Consider the following 25,305-nt stretch of genomic DNA (forward strand, 5'->3'; position numbering starts at 1 on the left):
AAAAAAAAAAAAAAAAAAAGAAACTTTCAAGAGACAAGAAATAGAACAACCAAAATCTTGTACAAAGATCATATTACAACCAACTCTTCAACATAATTTATTTAACAAACATTCATATAGCACTTACTACGTGCCGCACACTGTTTTAAACGCTGTACAAATATTAACTCATTTAATCCTCATTATAACAGAATACTTGTTGAATTTCAATTAAGTGATGTGGGAAAATCCTCTAGCCTGGTGTCTGACATGATAATCCTTTAATAAATATTTGTTGAAGGAATGAATACCTGTGAGTGACTCAGTCAATCAGTCTATCTTGTTTGGCTAACAAAAAAAGCAAACAATACACCAGGATGTTATATTAAGTGGCCTAATGTGTTCTCAGAAACTGGAAACAATTGAGACTCTTTATCCACAGCTGTATTCAGTTTGTACTGAAGGGACTAAAGTGTCCTAAATGTTCCTGTTCCTTTCTGAGTATTAAGTCACTTGCTATTTTGATATTAAGCTTAGATGTTTAGATGTCATAGAATTGGTAAAGTCTTGGTGACTTGTAGGCTGTTACATTCAACTTGTATTGAATATCTTAGTGTACCATTCTAAATTTCCATTTTTATCTTTATTTTGGATATTGAGCAGACAGTATTATGATTCCGTGTAAGACATGAAGACATGCCAGTTTTCCTACACTCTTTCAATTGCATTCTTTTGTTTTAATCTTGGAAAACATATTTGCATCATATTTGTCACAGCCTGAGAAGTGACATTATTGAATGACAGTAGGAGCTTGAATATTGTGCTTTGAAATGCCATTGAGGATATCATTATTCACGTGACAGCCCTGAGAAGATTAGCAAATAACTACTTAACATTTTATAATGCTTTATCATCATAAAAATCCACATATTAAACTTGAGGAATAAATTACTTGAAAATATATCATTTCTATTCAAACACCATTTGGAAAAACTTGAGAGATAAATGCCAGTTTTTAATGAAGCTACAATAAATGTTTTTATTCACCATGTTATTGCTCCAGCCAATTGGAGATTATTTTTATAATCACTAAATTAGCTGCATTTAGCCTTAAACCTACTTGTTGAAACACAGTTAACATGATAGAAGAGAACCAGTGTAATAACATTCTAAGACTTCAATTGTCTCTGTGCCTGTCTCTCTTTTCTATTCCTTTCTAGGTACCAATTGAAATGATCTCTTCCTAATCTATGACAAGTATCTGGGAATGTGGAATTTAATTAAATTATTATTATTATTTTTTGAGATGGAGTCTCGCACTGTCATCCAGGCTGGAGTGCAGTGGCGCAGTCTTGGCCCACTGCAACCTCTGCCTCCCGGGTTCAAGCGATTCTCCTGCACCCACCACCATGACCAGCTAATTTTTTTTTAAATTTTTCGTAGAGATGGGGTTTCACCATGTTAGCCAGGATGGTCTTGATCTCCTGACCTCGTGATCCGCCTGCCTCGGCCTCCCCAAGTGCTGGGATTACAGGCGTGAGTCACCACGCCCAGTGGAATTTAGTTTTTAAAAATGAAATTGTTGAGATGTGGTACTGAAGGGCACATGGAAAAGAATGGGTAACTTTCCACGAGGAGCTCAGGTCCCTTTGGTGGCTATGAAGAAGTGGAGAGGAAAAATCAAATCTGCAACCTCTTATCTCTGAAATTAAATATTGTTGATACTGCCAGAGTAGACATGGGATTGTGGGCAATTCCTGGTTTCAGGGAAGTCAACAAATCTTCTGAAGTTACGATATAGTTAAAAATAACAGTTGAGGAGTGGGATTGCCCTGTGCCTCATCCAGTGGTCAGAGGTGTAAGGTGGGTTGAAGTTTATAAATTGACAGTCAATAAAATCTGCCCCAACCCAGGCAAGTAACTGGCAGGCTTGAAGCCTGAGAAGAAGCTATTTAAGTAGACTCTAAAAACTCTGGTGCAACTTTGACACCATTGTTTGGGTATAGTTCTGGGATAGAGGCAGAGGGGTGGTCTCCTGACTGCATGTTGGAGGTTTTTGATGGGATGAGCGGCAGAGTGATGAAAAGATGACATTATTGGTAAGTCCAGATTTCAGTTGTGAACTGATACTTCAACTTTTGGTAGTACTGATAGTGGACAGCCCCTCAATAGGATGAACAGGTTTCTGATAGGGACTGTGACACCTTCTAGCTTTAAGTAAGACATCTGAATTCTGTCTCCAGAGATAAGAGGCACAGACTGTTGGTCTTAGATACTAGGATTCTGGGATATTACAGAATGGTAGTATGGGGCGGGCTGTCTGGAAGAAAGATACTGGACTTGTTTAGTTTGGTTATAAGCTTGTCCATGTCAGTATTTAATAAACATTCAGGTGGCTCAACAAATTTTATGGAAAAAATATTGCATGACAGTACAAGCTTGAATACTGTCCTTTGAGATACCATTGAGGATATCATTATTCATGTGATAGTCTGTGGAGTGGGAGCCTCAAGTTCAGATTACCCATCCATATATCTACTCCCACACATATGTATTCAAACATGCTATAAATTCTCATTTACTCCCTTCTGCCTCTTTTCCTTCCAGAATGAAGGAATCTCTTGACGAATCTGCCCCCTCCTGGTCCTCACCCCTCACATCCCTATCAAGTCAGATTGTCCCCTCAGCCTCCCTGAACTTGCCTTGTTCATCATCATCCTAAAATACTTCCATGCTATTTCCCTTACCTGGTTGTTCTCAGCTTTCTCTTTTTGCCTCTGTGAATATTATCCATTCTTTAAAGTTGAATGACCCTTCTTTGGTTACTTTTCCAAGCTTGTGCCCTTTCTACAACTTCATCTGTCTTAATAGACTGAAAACTTCTTCAGAGTAAGGGCCACATCTTTGTTTTCTTCTTTGCTATATTCCGTGTACTGTACCACACTCTGATGATGTGTGACTATAAGCCAGGTAATGGAAAATCCTGATTTTGGCAAAAAGGAAAATTTTGCTTAATCTGCTTTGTATTCTCTAAATAAACTTAGCCACTGCTTTCATAAATTACAGATTGCTTCTGATAAATTCATTTTTAAAAATGGTATCAAAAGTCCCCTTTTGTTTTGTTTTACATTTATCCCCTTGAAATTCTCCTTGACTGTAATCATGGTCAAAGACTTGAAATAGTTGGAAGTTTCATCAGGTGGACAAAGGTGCTGAGATTAGATGTTCTAAAACATAACTTCAGTCATTAAGGCCATAATCTGAATTAAGTTTCCTAGTAAATTACTGAAGAATGCTTATTTAAGTCTTCTGATCACTGTACCTTGTGTGTATCAAGATATCGCTTTTTATCCCATGAATATGTATAATTATTATTTGTCAGTTAAATAAAAATTTTTAAAACACACATAAAAATAAAGTTATCTGAAAGCTATTAACCTAAAACTGATCCAATTAGACAGATGTATCACTGCAAGCTACAATGCTCAAATTTATGATATTAATAGTGAAATAATTTACTGTTACAATATATTTAAGCTCCCTGGAACCTTAATATCAAGCATATTGTTAGGCACACATAGTAGGTTCTGAATAAATATTTGGTGGAATATTGATATATTTTAATGTATGTATATTTGAGTGAGCTATTTCTATTTTTGGTGTCCTGTCCTGATTTATAATGAAATCTCTCAATCTAGATTATTTTGGTGCATTACCAAACATAATGTAATGAAATAGAAAATTCTGTTCATACTAATTTATGACCAAATCTAAAACCTCTTTGAAATTAGTAGAGGTGCCTTTGTCTTCACAGAGCTTGGAAGACAATGAACCATTTTTCATAGAGATTATATTTAGTTATTTTCTTACTGTAACTGTGTTTTAGCACAAACTGACAAACAGCTACATCAGCATTATCATCTTTATCCTGTATTCATGAACATTTAAATTAAATTAGTATTCTTTAGGTTACATATGACATAAAATTTTTTCTGGATAAATGGTTATTTTTATAGTTGCATTATGGACTTTGGCATTATTCAAAGAATACGTAATTTAAATTCTGACAAGCTTTTAAAACATTTTCTTCTAAGCAATTCCTGCAAATTAGTCTTTTCCTTCCCTTTTTAGACTGGGGCTGTGGCTGAGATGTCACATAGGAGATAGGATGACAAATTTCTGTTGTATCTGGATGGAGATCAGCAGGAGGATCTATGGGTGAGAAGCACAGTTACGGATAGATTCTAGAGCCTGCTTGCTGATACAGGCTTGCAACTGTGGACTTTACAAGCTTGGTTTTTAATCTGTCAGCTAGCATAATACCATAAATGCATAAGAAACTAAATATTCAGTCTTAAGAGAAATGCTACTTTGACCTGACCCTTTCTCCAAATAAATTGACAAAATATCTCATCCTCTGGGATGTCAGACAGAAATACCAGTTGCAATGTTTTGTTGCATAAAGTTTATTCTAATTTAAATTAGTGGCATATAAAGTCATCTTCTTGCTTGAACAAACATCTTATTAAATTGAACATGTCTTTTATCCCATGAAATGAAATTAATTTTGAGATAGTTATTTTTCAGCTGGAAATTTATTGAGTTGATAGAAAACAAGTTATATAGTCTTTCAAAGAATAGGTTACATCCATTTGCATTTTGTTTTTTTTCAGCATTGTTTGGTTTTTAGAAAATCTTGCAAGTTAAATATACTAACGTAGAAATTGAAAGAAAATAATCAGAGATAGAGCAATAAATTTGCAGATAAAGATTATTCTTAAAATAAATGTTCACCATAGTTTTGTTTATATAAAAAATCCCAAACTACCCAAGTCTTCAAATAATAAAGACACTTATAAAACTGTTACCTTTTCCATTTATGGATTATTAGGTAGACTTTAAAAATATTTTAAAAGATGTTTTAAAAGGCTATGCCATTTTCCCTAATGTAAAAACAAAGTAAAACACCATGGCAAACCCCCAGAAAACCAACCTGTATATTCAATGTACCAACCAATTGCATATACACTAGAATTTTTGTTTGTAAATAGACGAGTGTGCATAAGACAATATGTTAAAGTACAGACACTTCCTACCTAATACAGATTGAGTTCTTACTATGTATTCAGTTCCCACTATACTCTAGGCTCTCGGCTAAGCACTTTAAGGGCCTTATCACATTTAATACTCACAGGAGCACAATGAGATTGTTCTGGGCAAGCCAGAAAATCACACTGTCAGAAACTGATTTGCTGGGTGAATACTTTCAGATCATTTTGAAGTTGAAAATCAGAGGCAAACACTTTGAAGCCATGTCAGTTGTTTATTGGAAGAAATTAAACATGCAAATGTAATGAGTGCAATAGATTTTAAGAGTGTGTTTTTTCTGAGGTGATGCAGTAATTGCTGTGGTTGAGACTATCTCTTGAACTGGAAACCAGACAAGTAGATTTAGACATTAAAATTCCTAACAGTGGTTTGCTCCCGCTGTAGCCTTGGATAGAGCACCTGTCTCTTAACACATTAGAGCTCCCATAAAATAAACTGCTTTACCCCAGCTAAAAGGAACAGTCTCTTTGATGGAACTTGAGCTCCAGTCATGGTGATTTTCCACTAGGTACTTCAAAGAGGACATCCTCTCCTGAAGAACAGAAGAACCTGAAATGTTTGGAGCCTAAGGTTTCTAGGATCTTCTTTTGCCAGTCTTCCCCATTTATTGCCCTCCTCCCATCAACCACACTGACATTTGAAGGGTTAAAGAGTGGTGTTGCATAAGGGTTTGCACTAGGGAGTCCATTTTCTCCTAAGAATTATTATATTACGTTATGTTGCTAAGACATACAAATGAAGAATAACTGGTTTTAATACATAGAAGAATCAGGCTTGTTTTGCACCAAAAAAAGTTGGTGGCAATTTGTTTTTGCATGTGAGGAAGATAAAACAGAGAGAAGACTGTAATTTCCTTAAAGTCACACATCTACTGCATGAGAGACAGAGTCAGAATTTCAACGCAGGTCTGTCTGGCTTCAAAGACCTTGGTTATTTCAGTAGTGGGACCATAGATCATATTTCTTCCTTTAAAAAATATTTCCTCTGTATTTTTCTAAATCTTGGATGATGATATTGCTTTTATAATTAAGCAATACATGTTATGAAAATAGAAATAAAATATTTTTATGTAAGCTGAAGAAATGAGAAAAGAGATTTTTCCGGTTAAGGAAAAACAGGTGCCTGTTCTTCTTTTCTGTTGTAGACTGTTTGCTGTGATCGCACCTGCCATCTTCTGCATAAATGACCTGAAGACAGACTGAAACAATGTGTTCTACAGCCTGAAAATACCTTGACTTACAGTTTCATTAATGCTAGTGTGATCAGACTGGACAAAAAATAGCATATGTTATTAACTAATCTAAGTGCCAATTCTTCATAGAAACATAAAACAATAAAAGCAATTCAGAAAATATTTACTATTTGATTTCTTCAAGCTCCAAACAGGCTTGTGCTTTGCTGTACAAACTTGAATATATACAAATCTACATGGATAGAATTCTTAGTCTTCTTTGGGCCAGGTGTGTTAGCCCCTTGGGAAAGGAAACTAAAGTTTTGGGATATATTTTTATTCATGAACCTGCTCTCTTTAAGACTTCTGAGGAAAAAAGCTGCTGGGCAGATGAGTAGAATATGTTACTACTGTTCTGACATGTCTACCCATCAAAACTAGCGGATACAGTTAATGACCCTTCTACAGTCAAAACTGACATTGACATTGACATTAACCGAAAAGATTTGGGACAAAGAACTGTGTTCATGCCACAAATCAGCCTCAAACTTCACCACAAGCTGCACATTTTATGCTACTGTATTCTGCTTAAGCACGTATTTGTATTTATGTAAATCGAATGATCCTTTAATACTTAAGGACTTTCTTCTGGGTGAGTTAGAATCACACTGTTTTGGCAGGAAAACTCTTCGATAGGAAAAACTGTATGGCTTGATAATTTAAGAGCTAAAAGTAGCCAAATCAGAAACTAGTGAAATTCTTCAGTATCTGTTAGAGTATCTCCTATTTGAGCCATGTTTGTAAATGATATTCAAAGGCATTTCAAAAGCATGTAAATTAAAAAAACAATTCATTTGATTCTGCTATGGTTTAAATATATATGTTCCTCCAAAATTCATATGTTGGAACTTAAACCCCAAGGTGATTGTGTTAAGAGGTGAGGGCTTTGGGAGCTATTATAATTAGGCCAGGAGGGCTCTGTCCTCATGAATGGGATTAATGCCATTATAAAGGAGACTTCAGAAAGCTGCCTGGCCTTTTTCTATCTCTTCTGCCCTGTAAGTACACAGCATTCATCCCTTTTGCCCTCCCACCTTTTGCCATGTGAAGATGCAGTAACATGCAGGCACCATCTTGGAGGCAAGAGCACAGCTCTCACCAGACACTGAATCTACCTGCACGTTGATCTTGGACTTCCCAGCATCCAACTATGAGAAATAAATTTTTATTATTTATAAATTACCCAATCTCAGTATTTTGTTATAGCAGTACAAACAAACAGAGACAGATTTTGATAGTCATATAAAACTTCAAGTACTTTGTAAAAAGAGAATATAAATGTTTAATGATTGAAGATCGTGAAAGACTGGACAGTGAGAAAACATGGGGGTATGGGTTGTAGAAATGGAGTGGTATTCAGAGACATAACTAATTTAAGCTATCTCTAGGACAGGGTTAAATAACAGAAAAATCAAATGGGCCTCTGACTGGTAGTGTGTTTTGTTTGGGTACTAAGGGGTAGAGTTGTATTAGTCCATTTTCATGCAGCTAATAAAGACATACCCGAGATTGGGTAATTAATTAAGAAAAAAGAGGTTTAACAGATTCACAGTTCCACATGGCTGGGGAGGCTTCATAATCACGGTGGAAGGTGAAAGGCACGTCTTACATGGCGGCAGGCAAGAGGGAATGAGAGCCAAGTGAAAGCAGAAACCCCTTATAAAACCATCAGATCTTGTGAGGCTTATTGACTACCACAAGAACAGTACGGAGGAACCACCTCCATGATTTAATTATCTCCTACCAGGTCCCTCCCACAACACATGGGAATTATGGGAGCTACAGTTCAAGATGAGATTTGGGTGGGGACACAGCCAAACCACATCAAGAGTGTTCAGCTTTAAAGGGTGCCTGAGAGTATGGGTCCAGGAGTTTGGACATCCACAGCTATTGTGACTCTTGGCATAAATTGATAACTTTCAAAATTAAAAGAATTCATCTTAAACTGTTAGTTCCTCTGAAATTCCAGCAAAATACTCAGGTTTGAGAATTTCTGACCACTGCCTATTAGCTTTAGGTCAATAACTAGAAGATAATTAGGCTAAGAGCTCTATCAGTTATTTTCTATTTGGGGTGATAAATGTCAATATTTACATGTACGATTTAGGTCCTTTTGTGTGAATCTTTGCATTGTGGCAAATTGAGGAAACCCTAGATATTTGAGATGATTGATTTGGACTGCTAGAAGGAGCCTTCCCTGTTTTTCACCACAAAAATATTGGTTATTTCCATGGCCTCAGTATCCCAGGAAAAAGTGAATGAAATAGCTAAAGGGAAAACTCCTAGGTAATTACTTCTGTTGATTATTTAATCTTAGTAAATAGAATATTTGATAGAGATTTTAACTGTTCAAGGAGAGAAAATATTTTTGTTCTGTATGAATGCAACCTGATAATTCTACCAAAGCAATAGTGGAATAAAAATCTTTCCACTGACACAGATTGTGGTGGATATGGGATGTAATACAGCAGAAAAGAAAAACACAGGCTCACAATGGAGATAACACATAGCTGAGAGAAACTTTCCTAGGTAATAAGCATTTGCAGCTAAGATTTCCTAGGATGTTTTGGAAGAAAACAACTGCCACAGAAATGCAGTTGGGAAAGACTATGTTGAAATTATGAATCTTGCCATTTGTAAAAAGAGAACAAATATTATTTGTGAATTGTACTGAAAACATGGATATAAAGAAGTGATCATTGGGGGGTGGAGGAGGAGCTAGCTGGGCCGGGGGGTGGCTGCACAGTCTCCAGGATCCCCAGGCCTGGAGTGGGGTCTGTGCATGGCCGGCTGGCTCTGCCCCACGTCCAGTCCTGAGCAGGCCTCTCTTGGGCCAGCCCGATGCAACTGAGCCCAGCAGACCCTGAGCAAGGAGCAGGACCATCGCGGAGCCACAGGGCAGGAGGAACATGACATCACAGAAATGGTTTCACCCAAATATCACTGGTGTGGAGGCAGAAAACCTACTGTGGACAAGAGGAGTTGATGGCAGTTTTTTCGCAAGGCCTAGTAAAAGTAACCCTGGAGACTTCACACTTTCTGTTAGAAGAAATGGAGCTGTCACCCACACCAAGATTCCGAACACTGGTGATTGCTGTGACCTGTATAGAGGGGAGAAGTTTGCCACTTTGGCTGAGTTGGCCCAGTATTACATGGAACATCATGGGCAATTAAAAGAGAAGAATGGAGATGTTATTCAGCTTAAATATCCTCTGAACTGTGCAGATCCTACCTCTGAAAGGTGGTTTCATGGACACCTCTCTGGGAAAGAAGCAGAGAAATTATTAACTGAAAAAGGAAAGCATGGTAGCTTTCTTGTATGAGAGAGCCAGAGCCACCCTGGAGATTTTGTTCTCTCCGTGTGCACCGGTGATGACAAAGGGGAGATCAATGACGGCAAGTCTAAAGTGACTCATGTCATGATTCATTGTCAGGGACTGAAATACGATGTTGGTGGAGGAGAACGGTTTGATGCTTTGACAGACCTTGTGGAACATTATAAGAAGAATCCTATGGTGGAAACATTGGGTACAGTACTACAACTCAAGCAGCCCCTTAACACGACTTATACAAATGCTGCTGAAATAGAAAGCAGAGTTGAAGAACTAAGCAAATTAGCTGAGACCACAGATAAAACTCAAACAAGGCTTTTGGGAAGAATTTGAGACACTGCAACAACAGGAGTGCAAACTTCTCTATAGCCACAAAGAGGGTCGAAGGCAAGAAAACAAAAACAAAAATAGATATAAAGGCTGGGTGCGGTAGCTCGTGCCTTGTAATCCCAGCACTTTGGGAGGCCAAGGCAGGCGGATCACAAGGTCAGGAGATCGAGACCATCCTGGCCAACACGGTGAAACCCCATCTCTACTAAAAATACAAAAATTAGCCAGGCATGGTGGCACACCTCTGTAATCCCAGCTAGTAGGGAGGCTGAGGCAGGAGAATGGCATGAACCCGGGAGTCAGAGGTTGCAGTGAGCCAAGATCACCACTGCACTCCAGCCTGGGCGACAGAGTGAGACTCTGTCTCAAAAAAAAAAAAAATAAAAACATCCTGCCCTTTGATCATAGGGTTGTCCTACACAATGGTGATCCCAGTGAGACTATTTTGGATTACATCAATGCAAATATCATCATGCCTGAATTTGAAACCAAGTGCAACAATTCAAAGCCCAAAAAGAGTTACATTGCCACATAAGGCTGCCTGCAAAACACGGTGAACGACTTTTGGCAGATGGTGTTCCAAGAAAACTCCCAGGTGATTGTCATGACAACGAAAGAAGTGGAGAAAGGAAAGAGTAAATGTGTCAAATACTGGCCTGATGAGTATGCTCTAAAAGAATACAGCATCATGCATGTTGGGAATGTCAAAGAAAGTGCCGCTCATGACTATAAGCTAAGAGAACTTAAACTTTCAAAGGTTGGACAAGGGAATATGGAGAGAACGGTCTGGCAATACCACTTTCAGACCTGGCTGTACCATGGAGTGCCCAGCGACCCCAAGGGCATGCTGCGCTTCCTGGATGAGGTGTACCATAAGCAGGAGAGCATCATGGATGCAGGGCTGGTCGTGGTGCAGTGCAGTGCTGGCATTGGCCAGACAGGGACGTTCATTGTGATTGATACTCTTATTGACATCATCAGAGAGAAAGGTGTTGACTGCGAAATTGACGTTCCCAAAACCATCCAGATGGTGCGGTCTCAGAGGTCAGAGATGGTCCAGACAGAAGCACAGTACCGATTTATCTATATGGCGGTCCAGCATCATATTGAAACACTACAGCGCAAGACTGAGCAGAAAAGCAAGAGGAAAGGGCACGAATATACAAATATTAAGTATTCTCTAGTGGACCAGATGAGTGGAGATCAGAGCCCCCTCCTGCCTTATACTCCAATGCCACCCTGTGCAGAAATGAGAGAAGAGAGTGTTAGAGTCTATGAAAACGTGGGCCTGATGCAACAGCAGAAAGATTTAAGATGAGAAAACCTGCCAAAACTTCAGCACAGAAATAGATGTGGACTTTCACCCTCTCCCTAAAAAGACCAAGAGCAGACGCAATAAAGTTTATGTGAAGACAGAATTTGGATTTGGAAGGCTTGCATTGTGGTTGACTACCTTTTGATAAGCAAAATGTGAAATCATTTAAAAACCACTGTATTTTAACTCAACAATACCTGCTTTCCAATTACTCATTTCCTCAGATAAGAAGAAATCATCTCTACAATGTAGACAACGTTATATTTTATAGAATTTTGTTTTAAATTGAGGAAGCAGTTAAATTGTGCGCTATATTTTGCAGATTATGGGGATTCAAATTCTAGTTATAGGCTTTTTTTTCTTTTTATAACCTTAACCAGTTTAATTTTTTTTTCATTGTGGGAGAAGATAAGAAGATGATTTGGGAAAATTAAGTAACAACATCCTAGAAAAGTGAGAACAATCACATTTATCATCGTGTATCCAGTAGTGGATAATTCATTTTGATGGCTTCTATTTTTGGCTAAATGAGAATTAAGCCAGTGCCTGAGACTGCCAGAAGCTTACTGGTCTACCTTTGCATTGGCATTAAAGAGTCATAGAAAAAGAATCACGGATATTTATGAGTTAAGATAAGAGGTGTGGCTTTTTTTTTTTTTTTCAGCCAATGACCAATTACAGTTTGGCTGTTGACTGAGAAGGTTGTGGTGGGAAAATGTTTGCCATATTTTCTTTGCATTTGAGTAATTGTCTTGTACTTAGAAAAAAGGCATCTATGAATGACCAGTGTTTTTGGTTGTCAAATGTTGCTCACAAACTTACCCCAAAAGTTTAGTGGCTTAAAACAATCCCACCCCCAATTGTTCTTCAATCTGAGCAGGGCTCAGCTGGGCTGTTCTTCTGCCAGCCTGCAGGTGGCCACTCAATGTGGTCAGCAGGTCGGTGGAGAGACTGGGTTGGCTGGGGTTTTCTCTCGGCCCGCAGTCGTGAGTCTCTCCTTCTCTGTGTAGTCTCTTTCAGTGGCCTGGCTGGCAGGGTGACTAGACCTCTCACATGCAGTTCAGAGCTCTCAAGAGCTCAAAAGCAGAAGAGGCCAGGCCTTCTGAAGACTTAAGTCCAGAATTGTTGCAGCGTCCCTTCTACTGCCCTCTATTGATGATGATGATGCTGATGATTTTTTCTACAAAGAAGAGAGCTGGAGTATGCCCTCTATTTATTAAACAAGTCACAAGCCCAGCCCAGATTCAAGAAAAGGGTGTGAAGTGGAGGTGCAGTTAATTGGGGGGCCACTAGTCTAACAGATGGTCACAACCAGTGCCATGGAATACTAAGGATATTAGCAAAAGTAGAAGTTGCTAGTGACCTTAGGAAGCCAAAGCCACTTACAGTAGCTGGGACAAGCTGAAAGTCAGACTGAGAAATAAGGAGAGGTCCTTCAAGAAGCTTCCTGAATGATTTCTGCCAGCCCTGAGCCTATTTCTGGAACCAGCACTTGGGGAAACTGATCCTGTGAGAATGGATGTGTTTAGGGACACAGGGCTTTTGAGAGCAGCACCACCCCACTGGGCCACCTCCAGACTTGGGAGTGTGATGTTTTCTTAATGCCACTGGTTTTTAATCAGGTCACAGTGAGAAGGAACAGCCCTAACAGGCCTCCAGCCAGGTTGAAAGAGCTCATTTTTGTTTTAGCCAACCAGTAAGATTTTCTAATGTTCTACCTTAAGTGCCTTCTCCAAAGACATCCCTCTTTGCCTCATATGTTGAACCATCATTCAGTGCGTATATTTCAATGAAAATATCATTGGTTGACTTTTGTAACAGTAATAAAATGCTATGGCATCTTTGCCTTGAAAAAAAAAGAGAAGTGATCATTACAATAGAAGTTTGTGGACAATGTCATTGGTGTCGAATGCAGACAAAGTTTGCAGATGAAAAAATTTAGATGGCTAACCAAATCTGAGGCCAAACAGAGTAGTGCTAGATCATTTCCTTGGCTTCCCTAATTCCCCAGGAGGGAAGAGCTGGGTGCTAATCAACTAATACCAATAAACGGCTCTTCCTTTGCCCCTAATTTTTGATTGTTCTATAGGTTAGCAGAGGAGGGTGAGTGTGAGGGTGAGTGAAGGTCAAGTTTCCATATCTGCAACAAAGCATTTGTTGTTCAAAATCTCCTCTTGCATTCTAAGAAGGGTGGACCCTGAAGGCGTACTTTTATTTGCTGAGGTGGATGGTGAGTGAGGATACGAACTGGGGAAGTTAAGGATCTACTACATTGCTTAATTTAATGAAAGTGGATTGAGAGGTTGGGGAAGGTAGTTCCGGTAGCAGTGAGTTGGCTACAATGTGGAGAAGAGTTTTAAGCAACTGAAGTGGGAGAGGAAATTAGGGCAAAGGAAGAGCAGTTTAAAGCAGGGCATTTCTGATGTCTTGCTGGGTAGTTAGAACTCTCTTTTTCATTTCCACATAGACACTTCAGCCAAAGTGACTTCTATTTTTGGAGTGGTGTGTGTGTGTGTGTGTGTGTGTGTGTGTGTGTGTGTGTGTGTGTTTAGATAGGACATATTGAAGCTGCATCCTTGTCTGGGGTAAATACCTGAGGTTCGTTGTCTCCTGGCAGGGAAATCGAGGCTGCGGACACACAGGAAGTGAGTTTAAGAGTGGAGGTTTGGCCGAGCTCAGTGGCTCACGCCTGTAATCCCAGCACTTTGGGAGGCTGAGACGTGCAGAATACCTGAGGTCAGGAGTTCGAGACCAACCTGGCCAACATGGTGAAACCCCGTCTGTACTAAAAATACAAAAATTAGCCGGGGTGGCAGGGTGGTAGCAGGCTCTTGTAATCCCAGCTACTCAGGAGGCTGAGGCAGGAGAATCGCTTGAACCTGAGAGGTGAAGGTTGCAGTGAGCCAAGATTGCACCATTGCACTCCAGCCTGGGGCACAAGAGTGAGATTTCAACTCAAAAAAAAAAAAAAAAAAGTGGAGGTGTAATAGGTGAAAAAAAGAAAAGAGAATAACTCTCTCTCCTGCAGAGAGAGAGAGAGGGGTTCCCGAGTGGGTCTTCTGGTTTTGTGGTCAAATAAATGGGGTTTTATAGATGAGCTTAAGGAGGCGGTGTCTGATTTACATTGGTTGGACCAGGTGTGGCATTTACATAGTGTGCGAAGAAGCTGGTCACCCCACCCTAATCTTTTATTATGCAGATGGGTTTTCTACCTGGCCAGCACCATGTTGTCTGTTCCTTACTGTACATGTGGTTGACAAAAGGGAAGATGGAGCTGCTATACTGAACATGCCTAGCCCCCAGGTAGCCTTCTCCTATTAGCACAGCTGCCAGCATTTACCTATGGCAAGCTTTTCACTTGCTTATCTGTGCTTGCAGCTTGATTTTTCAGGCAGCTTTTTGTTAGAAAAGAAATGATTTTGGGGCTGCTTTTTATTAAAAGGGAACCTTACCAAGGACTCTCTTACCCTCACTAACTTCCTAAATAATTTCTTTCTAGCTCCTATATCAATATCAGGTCTGACTTCAAGGCACATTTGGGAGGAGATGAGGGAAGCCCAGTAAGGCCAGTCTCATTTGAATTACAAGTGAATAAATTGAATTTTAAGCTGTATGCAATTATTATTCTATAATCTATCATGTATATTTAATCATATGATAGATTATAGAATCATTATTTATCTTCATTTATCTTTATAGAATACTTATTTAATCCCCACCCCTCTCAGAGGTTATTACACAAGAGTAACTGAGTTGGAATATGTGCTGACAATTGCAGTCAAGATTCCGTGGCTAGAGGGTAGAGGGAGTAATAGAGGTTTTTATAGAATGATTCCAGACAAACTTTCATTTCTGTTGACAAGAGCTTGACATAATATATGCCTATAAGTTATCATTATTTGTAGATTAATAGGACAGTTTATAAGCTTCTTATCCATTTTACTCAAGATAAAATTCTTTATCCAACTAATGAGGGATTGTTAGCACATAAATAACATTCCAAGAGTGTGTTTTGTCCATTTCAGTAAGTCAAATACTTATGCAATTGGTGATAAAAGCAAGATCTAAATTCACGAGCACTTTATGTCCTTCCTCAGTTGAAGGTATAACAGGAAGTAAATTAAGATTCCATATAATTTATTGGATTTTTAAAAGCTTTGTGAACTTTTCCTAAAAATGCCTTGAGGCATTAACAATAAAATTAACTTAAGCATCTGCATCTACTTATAGCCATAATGATATATTCAAATGGAAATCAAGAGCATGCAAATCAAGCAGTATGCTGTTACCCTTAGAATAGTGAAGGGTGCATTAAAGATATATAGTTATTTTAATAAGCAAGGATGAAAACTTTTCATGTGTCCTCTTTTTATACGTTCTGTACTTCTCTTGATCGAGCAGCAAAACAAACAAACAAATAAAATCACCAAAAAACCGAAACCCCCTCGAAGCTAATAGAAGCTAGGGTTCAGGGGCTCTACTTGGAATGTGAATATCCAAGTCTTTTCTTCTGTGTCTGTGCCCTGCCATAGTCCCTCCTCCCTCACACTGTGCTGGGGATGGCTCTACTTCTTGCACACACCAGCCATCCTCCATCTTAGAGCTATGCTGGTCACACACACCTTACCTGAGTGCTTGCTGCCAGAGAGCGGCATGCATCATTGTTCTAGAAAGTGATCTTTCTAGTAGATTGCTAGAGGGCCCTTTATCTTTATGATTTATTTATAAAACAAAATTCTAAAATGTAAGAAGGAGGAGTAGAAATATACAGCATAACTCATGTGGGGAATAAAAGGAGCTTTGAAATTTTTCTGTAACTGATTTTATCTTGCATTGTGAACTCTTGTGCTAATGAGGTAAAAACTTAAACTTGACAATTAAAGATAATTAAGTCTGTACTGGTGAAAACAGCCTCTTTAGATAAATATTCAAGCTGTTCAAAGTTCAAACTCCCTCTCAGAGCTATTTCTTTTCATACAAGTGATATCCCTGCCCTCCCTCTCTTCCTTCCCCGGGTGGCAGGTAGGTGCAGGAGGAGACTTAAGTGTTGTCACAGTGGTGGGTGGGAACTAGAAGCCTGGACGCTGGAACAGGCGCGAGTCCACTGAGTCCTCACCACCAATGTGTCCTGTCCTGCTTGTTTGTGGGGAGAGACCTTGGTCTTGCTGCCTTTATCGCTGACGTATCTGGTGCCCCGTGCGAGTAATGCAGTGGGCTCTAAATTGCTGGACTGTTCCTGATGATGTCTTCCCTCTCCACCTCTGCTTTCGCTGATGCTCTGGATCCCTGAGGTTTGGCTGGGACTCTCATTTAGCCCCATCTTGACAGTCGGCCATTCTGCTCACATTCTCAGCATCGCTTCTCTATCTGTGCTCATCTGCCAGGCCAACTCACTATCCTGCAACCTCAGCTATTCCCTCGGGGATGGAGGATACTGAGGGGTTACTTGCATGCCACACTGAGGACCTGCAGAACTCAAGGTACTGTCTTAGGCCTTCTATCTGTCTAAGCCTGTCATGAGCTGTTTCATTTCAACATAGTCACTCCAGGTTGGCAAGGGTGATTTGAGGGGTTGCCTTTCAGAGTTCCAATGGCATTTGGCTTTCCCTTTAAACGTGGGTATTTCTATTACTCTTCTTGACCCTGATCTATAGGTCTTTGTAGTCTCTCCCCTCCACTGCAGTTTTCCTCTTATTTTTCCCTGTGAAGAAGGAGCAATTTATCTATGGGAAATATAAAGGGGGAAAAAAAGATAAAGGTGATCAATTCCCTGTAATCTTTAGTCAAACACACATCTCAGTCCCAGCTCTCCAGGGTTTGTTGTGTGCTGTGACATCAGCTCCTTTGATGCCTGCAAGTGCAGATGCACAGCCAGTGGCTGTGTTAGCAGGTAATTGGTAGAGAGAAGAGAAGCCACAGAGAGCATGCTAGGAGGATCTGTCACAAAAATCGTAGTCAATAACTTCAGAGTGTCAGCAACAGGAATGCAAGACAGTTGTCATCTAGAAGTATGGATTTGTTTTCACTAACTCTATTCATCTCCTCAGTTGAGAAATGAACTAGCTCAGTGACTTTTTTGCTTCTCGTGTTTAACCCCTCATGGAAAGAATAGAATAGGCACCAATGATTTTATTTTTACTATATTCTTACATAGCAACTATGTTAGTTTGCTAGGGCTGCCATACCAAACCCCACAGACTGGATGGCCAAAACAACAGACATTTATTTTCTCAGAGCCCTGGAGTCTGGAAGTCCAAGATCAAGGTGGGGGTAGGTTTGGTTTCTTCCGAAGCTTCTCTTCTTGGCTTGCAGAGGAACCCCTTGTTACTGTGTGCATGGCCTTCTGTGGGCACTCATCCCTGGTGTCTGACTTCTTAGGAAGATACAAGTCATATTGGATTAGGGCCCCACCCTAACAGCCTCATTTAAACTTAATCACCTCTTTAGAAACTTCATCTCCAAATATGGTTACCTTCTGAGGTACTGGGAGTTGAGACTGCAACATACGAACTTACGGCGGGGACACAATTTGGCCCATAATGGCAATGGCATTCTAAAGAATTTCAGTACTTTTAAATTATAACCATTACTAAAACAAATGTTAATACCATCCCTGCTTTTCAGATCATGAGACACAAGAATAGGGAATGGTTACATCAGAGGTTTCAAAGCTCAGGGGAGAAAGTGAGAACTTAATTCAGTTCTCTTAGAATGAATGGGATATAGGCTCCTACATTTTAAATTTTCTTCTTTTAATTACACAAAAGTACTTTAATATGTGATTGGTGGGGAGATTTCAAACTATCCAGAAAAATATAACATCATTGTCTTTCTGACTTTATATTCACTCTTTCTGACTTTATAGTCACTCTTTCTTTGTCCCAGAGAATATTTTAGTATCCTTTCTGATAAAAAATAATATTCATACATAAATATAATGTGCAGGTTTGAAAATTTTAATTTTGTTTTTCTGATACAGGGTAGTACTATATGTACTGTTGTTTGGCTGGCTGTGTTTCACTTAACGTGACGACTGCAAGTTCTTTCTATGTTAGCATAAGGCAAAGTTTCTCAGCCTTGGCATGATTGACATTTGGGGCTAAGTTTTTGGGGGAGGGTGCTGTCCTGTGCATTGTAAGGTGTTTAGTTAGCAGCATGCCTGGCCTCCATTCACTAGATGCCAGTAGCACTCATCCCTCTGCCAGTTGTGCCAACCAAAAATGTCTCCAGATACTCATTGCCAAATGTCCACTGGTGGGCAAAAGTGCTCCCAGTTGAAAACTACTGGTGTAAAAAGATTTCTCTAATTTTTAAAAATTGCTGCATATCCAGTGCATGGATTACACCGTAGTTTATTTTACAATCTTCCTATTAATGGCAATTTAAGATATTTCCATTTTGTTACCATTAGGAGCAATCCTGCATTAACCATCCTTACATGTGACTCTTTGTTATGTGTACTAACCACCTTAGATTAAAGTAGATTGCCAGAAGTTCAGTTGCTGGGTCAAGGAAAAGGCATATTTTATATTTTAATAGATGCTATGAAATTATCCTTCAAAAGCTTCGTACAATTTGGATTTCCTGAAATGAGTGCCCATTTCTTCACAACCTTGCCAACGCTGAATAATATCAAATCTTCTAATTTTGTTAGTGTGACTGAAAATGTGTATCTTGTTATATTTCTCTAATTACTAGATCTTAAGCATCTGTGTACTTGTATTTCTGTTTTTGTGCCTTGTTTGTCTTTCTTGCCCCAACCATTTTTATGAGTGGTTTGATTTGTAGGAATTCTTCATATGTATTCTGGCTCCGAATCTTCCTGTTACTGCATGCATTGCAAATGTTTTTCTCCCAATCTGTTGCTTATTTTCTAACTTTGTTAACACAGCCTTTTATGATCAGGAATTTAAATGTTTACAGTTAAGCATTTGAAACTTATTTAAGCCAGCCTTCCAAACTTCTTTTATTCCTCTTGATGGATATTTATCATGCTTCACTTTTTATCATTTAGTTCTTTCACCCATCTATAATCTATTTTTAAGACTTTTTTTTAACAGGAGTTTTAGGTTCACAGCGAAGTTTTCCATTTATCCCCTATCCCGACACATGCATAGCCTCCCTTTTTATCAACATTCCCCACCAAGGTGGTACATTTGTTATCATTGATAAACCTGCACTGACACATGATCACCCTGAGTCCATAGTTTACATGAGGGTTCACTCTTGGTGTTGTACATTCTATGGGTTCGGATAAGTGTATAATGTCATGTACCCATCACTATAGTATCATACGGGGCATTTTCACTGCCCCCAAATCCTCCGTGCTCCACCTATTCATCCCTCTCCCTATCCCCAGTCCCTGGCAATCACTGGTCTTTTTACTGTTTTCATAGTTTTGCCCTTTCCAGATGTGATATAGTTGAAATCACACGGTGTGCAGCCTTTTCAGATTGCTTTCTTTCACCTAATAATATGCATTTAGCTTTCCTCCCTGTATTTTCATGACTTGATAGTTCATTTCTTTTTATCACTGAGTAATATTCCATTGTCTGCATGTACTACATTTTATTTATCCATTCACTGGCAGCAGGACATCTTGGTTACTCTACTAATCACCTTAGATTAAAATAGATTGCCAGAAATTCAGTTGCTGGGTCAAGGAAAATGCATATTTTATATTTTAATAGATGCTTATGAAATTATCCTTCAAAAGCTTCGTACGACTTGGATTTCCTGAAATGAGTGCTCATTTCTTCACAACCTTGCCAATGCTGAAAGTTTTGAAAATTATATATTAAGTTACTACAATCATCCAGGTGTAGATTTTTGTGTGGACATGTTTTCAACTCCTTTGGGTAACTATGAAGGTACATGATTGATTGCTGAATCTTATGGTAAGAGTATGTTTAGTTTTGTAAGAAACTGCCAAACTCTTTTCCAAAGTGGTTGTACCATTTCACATTTCCACCAACAATGAATGAGAGTTCCTGATGTTCCACACCCTTGCCAGCATTTGGTGGTGTTAATATTCTAGACTTTGGTCATTTTAATAGATTTGTAGTTGTATCTCATTGTTTTAATTTGCATTCCTCTGATGACATATGATGTGGAACATATTTTTCATATGCTTATTTGCCATCTGTATATCTTCTTTGGTGAGGTGAATGCCAATGCCTTTGGCCTATTTTTTAATTGGGGTGTTTATTTTCTTATTGTTGAGTATTAAGTGTTCTTTGGATTTTTTGGACAACAGCACTTTATTAGATGTATCTTTTGCAAATATTTTCTACCACACTGTGGCTTTTCTTCTAAGTCTTTTGATATTATATTTTGCAGAGCAGAAGTTTTTAATTTTAAGGAAGTACAGCTATCAGTTATTTCTTTCATTAATGATGACTTTGGTGTTCGACATAGTTAAAAAGTCATTGCCATACCTAAGGTCATCTAGGTTTTCTTTTATGTTATCCTCTAGAAGTTTTTAGTTTTGCACTTTACCTAGTACCATGATCCATTTTAAGTTAATTTTCATGAAGGATGTAAGATCTGCGTCAAGATTTATTATTTTTTTTACAAGGAATGTCCAATTTTTCCTGTACCACTTATTGAAAAGACTGTCTTTGCTCCATTGCATTGCCTTTGCTCCTTTGTCAAAGATCAGTTGACTATATTTATGTGGGTCTATTTCTGGGTTCTCTATTCCCTTTAATTGGTCTATTCGACTATTCTTTTACTAATACCACACTGTTTTGATTACTGTAGCTTGATAGTAAGTCTTGAAGTCGGGTAGTGTCAGTTCTCCAACTTCGTTCTTTTCCTTCGATATTGTGTTGGCTATTCCGGGTCTTTTACCTCTCCATATAAACTCTAGAATCAGTTTGTTGTTATCTACAAAATAACTTGGTGGGATTTTGTTTGGGATTGTGTTGAATCTATAGATGAAGTTGGGAAAAACTGATATAATGACAATATTGAGTCTTTGTAGCCATGAATACGGACTGTCTCTTCATTTATTTAGTTCTTTATTTTGTTCATCAGAGTTTTGTAGTTTATCTTATGTAGCTCTGGTTTTCTTAGATTTTCTTTTTTTTTTTATTATTATACTTTAGGTTTTAGGGTACATGTGCACAATGTGCAGCTTTGTTACATATGTATCCATGTGCCATGTTGGTTTGCTGCACCCATTAACTCGTCATTTAGCATTAGGTATATCTCCTAATGCTGTCCCTCCCCCCTCCCTTCACCCCACAACAGTCCCCGGTGTGTGATGTTCCCCTTCCTGTGTCCATGAATTCTCATTGTTCAATTCCCACCTATGAGTGAGAACATGCGGTGTTTGGTTTTTTGTCCTTGCGATAGTTTACTGAGAATGATGGTTTCCAGTTTCGTCCATGTCCCTACAAAGGACATGAACTCATCATTTTTTATGGCTGCATAGTATTCCATGGTGTATATGTGCCACATTTTCTTAATCCAGTCTATCGTTGTTGGACATTTGGGTTGGTTCCAACTCTTTGCTATTGTGAATAGTGTCGCAATAAACATACGTGTGCATGTGTCTTTATAGCAGCATGATTTATAGTCCTTTGGGTATATACCCAGTAATGGGATGGCTAGGTCAAATGGTATTTCTAGTTCTAGATCCATGAGGAATTGCCACACTGACTTCCACATGGTTGAACTAGTTTACAGTCCCACCAACAGTGTCAAAGTGTTCCTATTTCTCCACCTCCTCTCCAGCACCTGTTGTTTCCTGACTTCTTAATGATGGCCATTCTAACTGGTGTGAGATGGTATCTCATTGTGGTTTTGATTTGCCTTTCTCTGACGGCCAGTGATGATGAGCATTTTTTCATGTGTTTTTTGGCTGCATAAATGTCTTCTTTTGAGAAGCGTCTGTTCATTTCTTTCGCCCACTTTTCGATGGGGTTGTTTGCTTTTTTCTTGTAAATTTGTTTGAGTTCATTGTAGATTCTGGGTATTAGCCCTTTGTCAGATGAGTAGGTTGCGAAAATTTTCTCCCATTCTGTAGGTTGCCTGTTCAGTCTGATGGTAGTTTCTTTTGCTGTGCAGAAGCTCTTTAGTTTAATGAGATCCCATTTGTCAATTTTGGCTTTTGTTGCCATTGCTTTTGGTGTTTTAGACATGAAGTCCTTGCCCATGCCTATGTCCTGAATGGTAGATTTTCTTAGATTTATAACTAAGTATTTTACTTATTTGGGTGGTAATGTGAATAATATTGTGATTTTAATTTCAACTCCAATTGTTTATGTCTGGTATATATGAAAGTGATTGACTTTTGTATCTTAACCTTGTATCTGCAATCTTGCTATAATCACTTACTAGTTCCAAAGTTTTTTGTGGATTATTTTGGATTTTCTACATAAAGAATCATATTATCTGATAACAAAGATGGTTTTATTTCTTCCATCTCCATATGTATACCTTTTGTTTCCTATTCATGACTTATTGTATTAGCTAGAACTTCTAGTACAATGTTGAAAAGGAATGATGAGAAGTGACATCCTTGTCTTGGTCCTGATCTTAGTGGGAAAGCTTCGAGTTTTTCACCATTAAGTATGATGTCATGTGTAGGTTGCTTGTAGATTTTTTAAATCAAGTAGTGGAAGTTCCCCTTTGTTCTTAGTTTACTGGCATGTTTTAGTCATGAATGGATGTTGGATTTTGTCAAATGCTTTTTCTGTATCTCTTGATAAAATCATGTGATTTTTGTTTTTTAGGCTATTGATGTGATAGATTACATTAATTGATTTTCGAGTTTTGAATCTGCCTTGCATACCTTTTATATTCACTGCAGATTAATTAAACTCTGTACTCAGGAAGGAGAACAATGAGAGAGGTAGAAAGGGTCTGAAAGAATATAGCCTTGCATACCTGATATAAATCCCTATAATTTATTTTTTATAAATGGTTTCATATAGGAATTTTTTTTCCATTTCTAACTCAATCATTTGTATAAACACATTTGAAGCTGTTTGACCAATCTTCATATAGGTTGCTGTGTCTAACACAAATATGATGATAAAAAACAAATACAATTTGGATTTCTATTCATATTAAGATTATTTATAGACCTCCTCTCTCTCCTTTACATAGAGAATCTGTGGCACTTAGGACAGGTGATTTTCTAACTGCTGCCTTCATTATTCCTACTGGCTGCCTGGCTAAAAGTGGATGGAATAGAGCTCTCCCTGAGTAAGGAAGAGAAGAGCAGAATTCTGATTATTTGTAGCTAGTGGTTGTTTTGCAGAAAGCAGGATCATCACCCACATGAGGTCTTTGAATTTCTTTTTCATTTTGCTGTTGCCAATCCTCTTTATTTATACCATCCAAGACCTAAATTTTCTTTTTCAGTCCCGTTGTTGGTTAGTCTGGCTGGTTCCAAAGAAGATTACCACATATTGAAGGACCAACAGGTCTTTCTTGGATTGCAAAACCATGAGGATGACCAGGTGAGGAGGGTGGGGTGCAGGAGGGTCTAGGAGGCAAAGATCTGAAAGGGGCTGCTGTAAAGGTAGCAGCCCAGAGCCTGAAGCTTTAGCAGAGATGGAACAAATCTGTGCATTCCCTACACTTCATTACCAATTCTGCCCCCACGTTGGATGAGTTCAAACCCTTTTATATTCACTGCAGATTAATTAAACTTTGTACTCAGGAAACAGAACAATGAAAGAAGTAGAAAGGGCCTGAAAGAATGTAGCACGAGTGATATTGTACATGAATTAGAACAAAATAAAAATGTAAGTGGGAGGTGATGTCTGTTTCCTCCTCTCCGACCTCATCTCCTACCAGCCTGTCCTTCCACTCTCACCAAACTCTGGCCGTGCCTCCCCCTTGCTGCTCCATGAACAAGAGGCTGCTGTTGTGGATCTTGCCACTTTGATCAGAGCACTCTTTCCCCAATCTCCCCAGCGTATTAGCTCCCTTTCTTCAGTCTAGGCACACAGGAAACCTGTTAATGAGACCTTCTCTGGGCACTGCCTGTCCAATAACATGCCTCTTCACTCACTTGGCCCAGGTTCATCTTTCTCTGTAGCACTTAATACCTTCTGCTGTGCTATGTATTTCACGTATGCACATTGATTACTGTCTGCTTCTCTTACTGAAATGCAAATTCCAAGAGGGAGTTTCTTGTTTCTTTGGTTGATACCATGTCTCCAGTGCCTACAACAGTACCTGGTGCTCAATACGTATTTGTGCTGAATGAATAAATATATTCAGATTATTCAGCTAAGACATGGGGAAGACATGGTGTGAAGTGCTGTCATCTGATACCTGTTTTTTTTTTTCCTTAGGGACCCCATTTAAAACAAATATAATATTCCAGGATGAGGGAAATATACTTCTAATGTAGTTTTTATTTGTATCATTTACTGTACATCTAAGTTGTGCTAACTTAAAGGGCATATTAAATGTGCTGACATAAATGCTGTTGTCAGTAACTTTGGAGTTTTGTGAGATAAGGAAGCAGAAGCTAAGGGAAGCAGTGTTACTAAGATAGATTTCCCTTCTGCCTGTGGCTAGCTTGCACCTCTCTATGAGGTCATCCATGCAGATCTTTCTATTTCAAGCTTGTTTCAGTAATGTGCCCTTTTAGGTAGAGAGTTCTTCCTTTTCGGATAATAGGATCAATAAAAGATTAGTGGGATGTTCCTTGAAAACTAACAAGTCAGCCAACAGAGGACACACATATGTTTGGGTACAGATAATACTTTTTCTTCCATAGTACCCATTTCCCAGTAATTGTGAACATTTTCTCTTTACATTATGATATTATTATATAGAAAATAGAATCAACTGTGTATAGTTTTAATAAGAGCACTGTAATCTGCAGAGGGTCAAATAAAACCTGTGAACCCCACTTTCCTGTCTTGTATATTTTCATAGAATGTTTAAATCTTTTGCAATGCAAAATTTAAAAAATGAAATGCCTGGGGAGTATTGCCCTGAAATTATATCCATTTTCAGATCCTATCTCAAATTATATG

At 38.7% G+C, this 25,305-nt stretch overlaps 1 long non-coding RNA gene and 1 pseudogene across 1 annotated transcript in view; both read left to right on the forward strand.

Annotated features, from left to right (window-relative positions):
- Positions 1–6,442, forward strand: part of LOC101177840 — a 127,443-nt gene extending 121,001 nt beyond the window's left edge. Inside the window, exons 3-4 of the long non-coding RNA XR_004027595.1 lie at positions 4,111–4,197; positions 6,233–6,442. This is a non-coding gene — a long non-coding RNA (uncharacterized LOC101177840). The remainder of the gene's footprint in view (positions 1–4,110; positions 4,198–6,232) is intronic.
- Positions 6,443–8,925: 2,483 nt separating this feature from the next.
- On the forward strand, positions 8,926–11,299 carry LOC100589031 (annotated as a pseudogene).
- Positions 11,300–25,305: the final 14,006 nt, after the last annotated feature.

The sequence above is a fragment of the Nomascus leucogenys genome, chromosome 21 (genome assembly GCF_006542625.1).
Source record: "Nomascus leucogenys isolate Asia chromosome 21, Asia_NLE_v1, whole genome shotgun sequence".
In the NCBI taxonomy this organism is placed as follows: Eukaryota; Metazoa; Chordata; class Mammalia; order Primates; family Hylobatidae; genus Nomascus; species Nomascus leucogenys.